Genomic DNA, 10591 nt, shown 5'->3' on the forward strand with positions numbered 1-10591 from the left:
TAGAATACATAAAAGCTAAATAGATCAAAAAAGTAAGCATTAACTGTGTTCACATGCTATGCCAGTGACCGTAGAGTGTAAAATACTAGATATAGTACAGGTAGCTACATCACTAGTTAACTGAAAACTTAGTAGGTAACAATGTAAATATTACTCATTCCAAAATAAACTGCACCTATATTAAGAGTCATACAAATAACAGAGTGACTTGTAGCATTACATCAATTGCAAGCTTCAATAACAAATATTCAATTGGTAGTACAAAGAAACGGATAAACCAAATGAATATTAGCATTTGCACCAAGAATTTGATCTGCATCTGTTACTCCAAATAAATAATTGGTTTTGGGCCTCATGATGTTTTTTTTTTTTTTTTTTTATAAATCTCTTAGTCGTTATGGAATCTGCAAAAGCCTTTCTTTGGGATCATCTTTACATATTAATCTCTCATCAAATAGTGAACAAAAACCAATGGAAAATGTTATAAAACAAACCTTAAAATATATATACCAATAAACCAAGTAAATTAATCTTTAACCATGAAGATTAGGACACACACATTGCTATGAAACTAATTCTATAAATGTCATGAAAGAGACCTTTAACTGTCAAAGTCTTAGTAAACATCATGAGATCCAACTTTCATTCACTCCATTTGATATGTAAAGTGTATAAACACACTGACAAATGTATTGATAACCATTAACAAGAAAGCTCTCCAAGGACACAGAACTAACTAATCAGAGGAAATAATCTTAGCCATATACAATTAGACAGTGGGACCTGTCATTAAAGAAATTGTTAATCTGTATTTTCTATAAGATTGGTCAACCTTAATTTTCTCTGTCTCTAGACCTAATTGATTTGATTCTCTCAAAATCGACTAAACCTCGGCACTAGTCAACCAAACTTGGGGAGAGAATAATAAATCAAGAAGTCTCTGCAGTGTCGCACTCTCTCTCTCTCTCTCTCTCTCTCTCTCTCTTAAAAATAATCAAGAGAGACATAAGTGTCACCCAATTTATAGACAACAAAGAAATTTTGTAACTTAAAAACCAATAAAATTTTATTGGTTTTTTTAAAAAATTAAAATGTAAAAAAAAAAAAACAAACAAACAAACAAACAAACAAACAAAGAGCTAATAAATTCCCAGAAAACAGAGAAAGATACAGAAACAAAAGAAATAGAGGATGATTTGGGCATGTGATCAATGACATTGTTGATTATCACTACAGGAATTCGCACTTTTGCTGACTAAAAATTTAGTCAGCAGAAGTCCATTTCTAGTTGGCAAAAGTTATCCGCGACTAATTTTTTTGGTCGCCACTTTGGTCGCCAATTGAGGGTCGCAAAAAGTAATTAGCGACTAAAAGGTTTTTTAGTCACGAAAAAGTTATATTTGCCGACTAAATTTTTGGTCGCTAAATATGTAATTACTGCGACTAATCCATTTAGTAGCTAAAACATTTTAGTCGCCGAAAGTCATATTTTCCAGACCAAATATGTTAGTCGCCAATTCGCACATTCAACGACCAAATAGTTTGGTAAGCAATTGTGGCCTGTTTCCACGACCAAAAAATTTGGTCGCAAATTGTCACATTCCACGACCAAAAAGTTTGGTCAGTAATAGATTCCATGACCAACAAGTTTGGTCGGCAAATGGCACACTCCACGACCAAAAAGTTTGGTCGGCAATTGTCACATTCCACCACCAAACATGTTAGTTGCGAAAAAAGAATGTTTGCGCAACTAAAACTTTAGTCGGCAATTGACCTATTAGTGACGAATTCCTTTTTGGTTGCCAAAATTAATGATTTTAATGACTAATTATTTAGTCGACAAACGTATTAGTTATCTTTGCCAACTAATCAATTAGTCGCCAAAAAAGAAAAAACAAGATCAACATTTGGTCGCCAACATCCAACAATATAAACCTGTAATTCATAATAATTCATACAATCCATTCAATATAATATGTAATTTGCAAGCATCATTCAAATCAACTGAATCATGAACAATCGACAAAATATAAATCATCCAAGCCTAAACCTGTTTAATGAAAGTCATCAACTATTATAAATTTTCATCCACAAGTAATTTCAAACTCAATATTCTTCCAATTAAAAATCCACTTGTAATCTATATAATTATCCAAGTCACATCCATCTAGCATAACAATTTAAAACATAACAATTAGTTGTTATTATGTTTTAAATTGTTATCCATGCGCAGCTATCAAAAAATATACATACTAGTAGTCTACCCAAATATTTTCCATACACTTTCATCCAAAAAATATAACTACTAGTCTTTCCAAAAATATAACTACTAGTCCTCCCAAATCTTTTCCATACACATCTATCCAAAAATATATATTCCTTTCAAAAATGCTTATAGTGCCAATTAGTCCTATACAATTTAGCTTTGTGCACGAGATCATCCATCTATACCAAAGAAAATGAGAAATAATGTCAAGTAACTTTTGGTTGAAAATATTTGCACATCACTTTATTGTAAAATTGGACAAAAAGTGAAAATTCTACATGGAAAGTAAAGGAAACATTAACAAATTAAATGACTATCAATACCATTTTGTAAATAAAACATCATTCATATGTATATATCAATTCTAACTATTGTTCCACAATATGCCAATATTGACCTATGCTTCAACAATGGAAACTAAGTTAAAATAGTCTTTCTACTTTTGAATAGTCTATATTCTTTGGTTGAACTTTTATTTGTAGGAGGGTAAGTGTGAGAGCGGAGTGGAAGATACGAGGTTGGGATTATCAACACAAGCTCTAGCAAAACAACAAACCCATCTCTCTATCAGAAGCATATTACCAACAAACACCAGACAAAAAATTAAAACATTTACCTTCTACTCATATTTTTCATGCTACTTATTTTGCGTTGAGGTAAGGCAAACTGTTTTTGGGAGTCAAGGGTTGTGAAGGTTTTGATGCTAAGCTGCTGATGGGTCTTGTGGTTAATGTGTTTTTACCTCTTGTGCTGTTATAAAATTGTAATTGCTGCTTTGTGCTATTGGGGCAATTTCAATGGGATTTGTAAAGGGTGTCTCAATCTTTTTGGGATATATCCTTCCTTGCTACTTGAACACAAATACAATCTGAATAATAGCCTTAGATCAACATATAACACCTAAGATCTTTAATTTGGGCCGTTATGCAAAGTTTGTCTTTGATCTAGTGTTGACCTGTAATAAAATGATCAATAAATGTAGTGACTGTGCCATAAGAAACAGAAAGACCAATGTTGAAGTACTGTGAACTCCACTTTCTTAGCTGAAAAAGGAAACCCTTATCAGAATTATTGGGATATCAAAGATGCACATCACTCTGATCCAGCATGTAAAGTATTTTGTTGATCATCTCTTAACAAGCTAAGCTAAGCATGCATGCATGCATTAATATCAAATATATATCCATAACCCTAGTCGTATCAACATACCGCTTGGTCTCACAAATTTCTTTAATCTAGTCGGAGGTGACCGTGATGATCTCCGGGATGTTTGGGGGTTTTTTTGTTCATGTTGCCCCCAAATGGCTCGTTTTCGCCTTTTTTTATCACATTTTTTGGCCTACATTTCTAACCGTGTGTCCTATTGACACACCGCTTGCTCTCACAAGTTTCTATAATCTAGGCGGAGGTGACCGTGATGATGTCCGGGATGTTTGGGGTTTTTTTTGTTGATGTTGCTCCCAAATGGCCCATTTTCGCCTTTTGTATCACATTAGTTGGTCTACATTTCTAACCGTGCGTCTTATTGACACACTGCTTGCTCTCACAAGTTTCTTTAATCTAGTCGGAGGTGACTGCGATGATCTCTAAGATGTTTGGGTTTTTTTTTTTGTTTATGTTGCCCCCAAATGGCCCGTTTCGCCTTTTTCCTCACACTTTGTTGTCTACATTTCTAACCATGCGTCCTATCGACACACCGCTTGCTCTCACAAGTTTATTTAATCTAGTCAAAGGTGACTATGATGATATTTAAGATGTTTGGGGGTTTTTTAGTTTATATTGCCCCCAAATGGCCCATTTTTGCCTTTTTCCTCACATTTTTTTTGTCTAACTCTTTAACCATGCGTCCGATTAATGCGTCGTTTCCTCTCACACATTTTTTTTAATGTAGGCCAAGGTGCCTATTATGATATCGAGGTTGTTTCGGTGCTGTTTCCAATGTTTGGCCTCGAATGGGCTATTTTTCCCTTTTTGCCTCACAATTTGTTCTCTAATATTCTCGTAACACATTTATTTGCCTTGACTTTGAACATAAATATAATGCAATTTGGTTAACACACTTACCCATTACCATGAGTAGCTATGGTGGGGACTTTGGTGGATTGAGCTTTTCTAAAACTTGCACCAACACGCTCTGAAGTCCAAAAATCTGCATCTGCATCTCCTCACGTTTGTCTTGCATTCTCTGCCTCTTTTATTTGTTGCACCTCTTCCTTTTTCTTTTTTTTTTTTTTCTGCTCCTCACGGTCACTCTGCTGCTCCGCACGCAATATCTCCAACTCGGATGTAAGCCTTTTCAAGTGCTCCTCACGTGCTTGTGATGCCGCATTCAACCTAGCATCACAGGACGAGGGCTTTGGTCCGACCCCAAAACCTCTCAAGTATCCCTTCTTCTTCCCCAGCACCACTCTTGATATATCCTCTTGTGTCATCAGCGCTCCAAACTCAATAGACTCATCCCGCACCATTGTCATTTGCTCCTGTAATTGTGACATATAACTATTGTTAATATAAATCAAACACAGTAATTACTATAAGTGTCCAAATGATTGGAATACTTACATGTAAATCATAGCATATAGGATCAATCCATTCTTTTGTCTTCTTGTTCTGATGAGTGTCCTTGTAGAAATTGCAAATATCTGACAACAAGCCACCGTTTTCCTTCACCTGTGATATGCCAAACACCGATATCAACACTAACATATTAAATAAGTGTGGATAAAGTTAATAAAATCAATGACACACATCTCACCGCAATGCTCATCGCCGTCGGAAAAGATCGCGACCCACTAGAGTGATTGTACGGTGGCTTGCTCCTATTTAGTTTGCCGGCGTTGTAGCAACGCTACGTAATCCAGATTATAAGGGTTTGTTACATATATAGTTAAACAATGGTAAGAGTACTAAGTAATAACTAAATCGTAACATACCTTGTTTTGAGGATCTAACCATACATGGTCTATCAAATACTTCCAATCATCGGATTGTACACCTTTGTATGGATGAGCATAGGGATCAATTTTCGCATCCACAGGCTTCTCCCATTTCTTTTTCATTCTGCACTTCCAATCTTTATATAACACATAATACTTTTTTTCCACAACTTGATGGGATAGTGAATTCTCCTTGTAATTATCTCCAATCTCAAATTTATCCTACAATCAATACAAACCAAATCAGTAACTTAACTAATGTAATGTGAAAGCTGCAAATATGTTAACAGTGCGAAAACCTTAAAATGGTGTCATTATACTAGTTTAAATGAGGGAGCTGTGACCAAGACTCCCTATAATCTTTTCATGATATATGATCCACCACTTTCATAGTTCAATCAGTGAAGAAAGAATTTGCTGAACAAATTATTTTAATGTTAAACATTTTGTTGACCAAATTATTCATATTTCAATCTGTGACCAAATTATTTTAATAGAGAAAATCTGTGAAGAAAGAATTTGCTAACCAACTTATTCATGAATCATGTTGGTACATGAATTGGGGCAAAAGAATGGTACATTGTGTAATAATGTAATAAGTAGGAGAGTTGGATTGTGTTAAGGTACTAGTAGAAGCATAAGTGATTTTGCTTAAGCAAGAGGTACTGGTAGAAGCACAAGTGATTTTGCATTAACAAGTCAAAAATAATGGAACATTGTTATTGCAACACATATGTCACGCCCTCAAAATAATAACATTAAACCCATCAAATAAGACATGCATTGACATATGAACTAGCCACATTCTTTTATTCATTAGAGTCTCATTACATAAGTATTACATGTTAACATCAAAACAAAATGCCCTACGGGCTTACAGCTTTCCAAGTTAACACTTGGTTACAACAAAAGAGTACTAACTCGTTTACACATTAAGCCCTTGGCTTGAAGTTACATGTAATACATCAAAAGTAAAACGACAAAACATGTCCGCCTCTAGCCTCCCAAGCTATGTCCTTGGAGGTGGCATGCTTCCTGCACCTGAAAATGATATTCCCATATAGGGTGAGCCACAGCCCAGTAGAAATACACTAAACCAACCATGAACAATGACTAAAATATTAGCAATTGATAGATGGCCAACACTGATACATTCACATAAATCACACATTTATGTCATACAACTTACGAGTCCAAGTTACCTTTCATTTTCCCTTTTTCAACAGATAAGCATGCTAGCTCTATCATCATTTCAACAGATATGTATAAAAACAATATCCACAGATAAGCATAAAAGCTATATCCACACATCACAAAGATAAGCATATAAGCTCTATCTTCACTTCTTTAGACAAGCATATGAGCTGTATCTACGGAGTTCATCCCCTATCTTCTCCCAACACTATCCGGTTTAGAGGTACATCCCCTATCTTCCCCTAAACCGCGGAGTACATCCCCTATCTCCTCCTCTATACATAACGTATACAAACACAATGGTTCTATATACAATCACCCAATACATACAGTTAATGTATTCTATCAACCGTCAAGTTCCATGACACATTTCATTGATTAGTTTCAGTTTTCCTAATCATCATGCATTGTCTACAACAATCACGACTATCCTCCACCGATAGCCCAAAGCAGTTATTTATAAACAGAAAATAAATGCACAATGGATATTCAATCAACATTACATTTCCTCATTTTTCTCAATTAATTATCCCAATTAATTAAACAATGTAATTAGGTCAATTCCCATAATTAACATTTCAACCCTTAGGTCCCATTTTCATCAATGATTTAACATTCATTCAATTTCTCTATGCCAAACATGTATCCAGGTTTATTATGAATAAAACCCCAACTTTTGTAAAATTGCACAAAAGCCCCAAACTTTCACAAAATTACCAAACCAACTCCAACATCTCAAAATGCCAAAATTTAAAGACAAAACCCATAGAGAGGAGTAGGATATCCCTACCTTGAAGTTTTAGCCAAAAAGGAGATGAAGACTCGAAGATTAACTTGCTCCAAATCCAAACTTTTTCAGATTAAATCGAAGCTCTCAACACCCTCTATCTTTTTAACAAAGGCCCTAGGCTAGATTCACACCCTAGGGAGATCAAATCTTAGAGAGAGTGCAAGTGGAGAGAGAGAGAGGCTCGGATTAAGGGTTTTGGATCAAAAAGAAAGTGAAAAAGTGATGTTTAAAACGCTACTGTCCGCTGATATAAAACACGCTCGCTCGAGCGAAGGCTTGGTCGCTCGAGCGACCAGACACAGAAAATTCTCGCTCGAGCCAAGAAGTTCTCGATCGAGCGAAGAAAAACCCAGACCGCTCGAGCGAAGGAAGCTCGCTCGAGCCAAGAAAGACAGCTCTTAGGTCCAGAACCAGGTGCAACCGCTCGCTCGAGCGAGCCACTCTGGCTCGACCCACCAAACACGAACCCCACTCTCGCTCGAGCGACCAACTCCTCGCTCGAGCGATGGTCAAAAATTCTGGGCAGCAACACTAGGCTCCCGAACACAACTAACCTGTAACAAACTTGCCCAACACATCCTATAACTCAAATATGAAGAAAAGGGAATGTAAACACGATAATAACTAACTACCAACATCCACGGACACATGTCCAGATCACTGTACAACAAGGGTAAACCCGGGATCGCTATAACCTCCCCCCCTTAAAGAATTTCGCCCCCGAAATTAAGCACAAGTTTTCAAAAACAGGTTTTCCTCCATTTTAAACAATGTTTACATTTGAACAATCAACAATTCGACTCATTACCAGTCATCCCATCCCTTTAACAAGAGACATATCACAATATGTAAACAACATATGTATTTTCAACATGCATCAACATTATGCACTATCTTTCCAATTTCAACAATATATTCAACACATATAGTGTCACATTCAACTTCCATATGAGGCAAGTTCCAAAACATACTTCCAATAATCAAAACATTTTCAATGTTTCACAACTTAAGACATATATAAAAGCTCTTAAGTTCAACAAAATGCAAAATTTAAATACAAGATCACATATCAACAAACAAGTCCGGATATTTCTCACGGACTCCCAACTCACGTTCCCAAGTGGCTTCCTCCACTCCGTGATGTTTCCACAAGACTTTCACCAAAGGAATGGTCTTGCCACGCAGGACCTGATCCCGCCTATCCAAGACCCGAACCGGCCTCTCCTCATACGAGGCATCCTCATCTACCTCTAAATCAGTCCAATCCAGCACATGTGATGGATCTGGCTCATACTTCCGAAGCATACTCACATGAAACACGTCATGTACTCCGGACAACTGCGGTGGTAAGGCTAATCGATAAGCAACCTCACCTATCCTCTCAAGGATCTCAAAAGGACCAATAAACCGAGGGGATAACTTCCCACTCTTCCCAAACCTCATCAGGCCTCGCCTAGGTGATATCTTCAGAAAGACATGATCACCTACCTCAAACGCCAAAGGCCTCCTCCTACGGTCGGCATAACTCCTTTGTCGACTCTGGGCTGTAACAAGCCTCCTACGGATAAGCTCAACTTTCTCCGTCGTCTCCCTAACCAACTCCGGACCCAACAAAGGTGCATCACCCACCTCGGCCCAACAAACTGGAGACCTACACGGTCGGCCATACAAGGCCTCAAACGGTGCCATACCGATACTAGACTGAAAACTGTTGTTGTAGGCAAACTCTACCAATGGCAAGTGCCTCTCCCACGTCCCACTAAAGTCCAGGACACAACCCCGATGCATATCCTCGAGGATCTGAATAGTACGCTCGGACTGCCCGTCAGTCTGAGGATGATAGGCCGTACTAAAGGTCAACTTAGTGCCCAAGGCACTCTGCAAACTCTGCCACAACCTAGCAGTAAAACGAGGATCTCTATCTAAGACGATCGTCACTGGGACCCCGTGCAATCTCACTACGTCCCGAACATACAAGTCAGCAAGATGATCTACCGAATCTCTCACGCGCATAGGAATAAAGTGCGCCGACTTAGTCAACCGGTCTACAACCACCCAAATAGCATCACTACCCCGCTGAGTCCTCGGAAGACCTACAACGAAGTCCATAGTGACATGCTCCCACTTCCACTCGGCAATAGGCAAGGGTTGTAACAAACCCGCTGGCCTCTGATGCTCGGCCTTCACTTGCTGGCAAGTAAGGCACTTTGATATGAAAACAGCCACATCTCTCTTCATACCCCGCCACCAAAACTGGCGACCCAAATCCTGATACATCTTAGTACCTCCCGGATGCACCGCAAGGCGCGAATGATGAAACTCTCGGAGTACTTCCTCTTGGCAAGACTCCGGTACAAACAAACGGTCTCGGTATCTCACACTCAGGTCGGGATACACCGCAAACCGTTCTCAACCTTCCCACTGGAGATCTTCTCTCGGAGGGATTCTACCTCAAGGTCACCTCTCTGTGCCTCTAACACTCTAATCACAAGTGTAGGCTGCGCAACAACAGAAAACAAGGCCGCAGCCTCAACAGATTCGCCCAGTAGCAAATCAAACTCGCCAAGTGCTCCCAACATCTCCCATTCCCAGATGGCTATACAAGCTACATCACCAATGGTCTTCCTACTAAGGGCATCGGCCACAACATTGGCCTTTCCCGGATGATAGTGCAACTCAAAATCATAATCCTCGATGAACTCCACCCACCTCCTCTGCCTCAGATTCAAGTCTCTCTGTGTAAACAGATACTTCAAACTCTTGTGGTCCGAGAACACCTCGAACCTCTCACCATAAAGGTAGTGCCTCCAGATTTTCAAGGCAAAGATCACTGCTGCTAACTCTAGGTCGTGTGTGGGGTAATTCTTCTCGTGTATTTTCAACTGACGTGAGCCATAAGCTACCACTTTCCCTTCTTGCATCAACACACAACCCAAACCCTCTCGTGAGGCATCACAATAAACCGCATAACCCAACCCTCTCTCTGGAATAATCAACACCGGAGCGGTGGTCAATCTAACTTTCAGCTCTTGGAACGACTTTTCACAAGTCTCACTCCACACAAACTTGACTCCCTTCCGAGTCAGTCTAGTCAACGGTGACGCTAACCTGGAGAAATCTTTCACAAACCGACGGTAATACCCAGCCAATCCCAGAAAACTGCGGACCTCAAACACACTCTTAGGCTGTGCCCAATCTTGCACTGCCTCAACCTTGGATGTATCAACAGACACCCCTTCCCCGGATACCACGTGGCCTAAGAATTTGACTTCCCTCAGCCAAAACTCACACTTCCCAAACTTGGCAAACAGCCTATGGGCTCTAAGCAACTCAAGCACCACTCTCAAGTGTTCCTCGTGCTCCTCCTCTGAAGGTGAATAGATAAGAATGTCGTCCACAAAGACG

At 38.9% G+C, this 10591-nt stretch overlaps 1 long non-coding RNA gene across 1 annotated transcript; it reads right to left on the minus strand.

Moving 5' to 3' along the window:
- Positions 1-2112: 2112 nt before the first annotated feature.
- LOC145792276 (uncharacterized) lies at positions 2113-4467 on the minus strand. The gene is made up of 2 exons (XR_014331666.1): positions 4331-4467; positions 2113-2445 (listed from the first exon to the last, which is right to left on the minus strand). It is a non-coding gene; the product is annotated as an uncharacterized LOC145792276 (long non-coding RNA).
- Positions 4468-10591: the final 6124 nt, after the last annotated feature.

The sequence above is a fragment of the Camellia sinensis genome, chromosome 6, assembly GCF_055761805.1.
Source record: "Camellia sinensis isolate YWXY chromosome 6, ASM5576180v1, whole genome shotgun sequence".
NCBI lineage: Eukaryota > Viridiplantae > Streptophyta > Magnoliopsida > Ericales > Theaceae > Camellia > Camellia sinensis.